The following is a 469-nucleotide window of genomic DNA, read 5'->3' as shown; positions in this document are numbered from 1 at the left end:
AAATGCAGTCCAGTGTCTTGCTTAGGCAGTCCCATCCAGCCTGCTTTGGCTGTGATGCTGGCACTAGGGAAGATTCCTATATCTATACCTGGGCTACAGTATTACATCCCAGTGTGGTGATAGCAGTGATAACTAGGGAGAGATCTCCAATGCAGTATGGAAGCCAAGGGACAAAAGGCTAAATTGACAGTTCCAGCCATCACTCTTCACCTGTATGTTCTCCCTCTACTACTAGTGTAGGAGGATCTGGGTTTTATTTATCCAGCTTGAGATTCTCTGGGTCCTTACTAATTTTGTAAAATTATGAGCCATTATATCTTCAAATATTTTTTCTGTCCGTTTTTTCTTTCTCTTTTTCTTCTGGAATCCCAGCAACATGTATGTTAGACTGTTTGATATTGTTTCACAGCTCCTGGATGATTTTGTTTTTTCCTTTGTGTTTCTTTGTGTTTCACTTTGGAAAATTTTT

This window comes from Galeopterus variegatus, unplaced genomic scaffold (assembly GCF_000696425.1).
Source record: "Galeopterus variegatus unplaced genomic scaffold, G_variegatus-3.0.2 Scaffold23601, whole genome shotgun sequence".
Lineage (NCBI taxonomy): Eukaryota > Metazoa > Chordata > Mammalia > Dermoptera > Cynocephalidae > Galeopterus > Galeopterus variegatus.
This window is presented reverse-complemented; position numbering follows the sequence as displayed.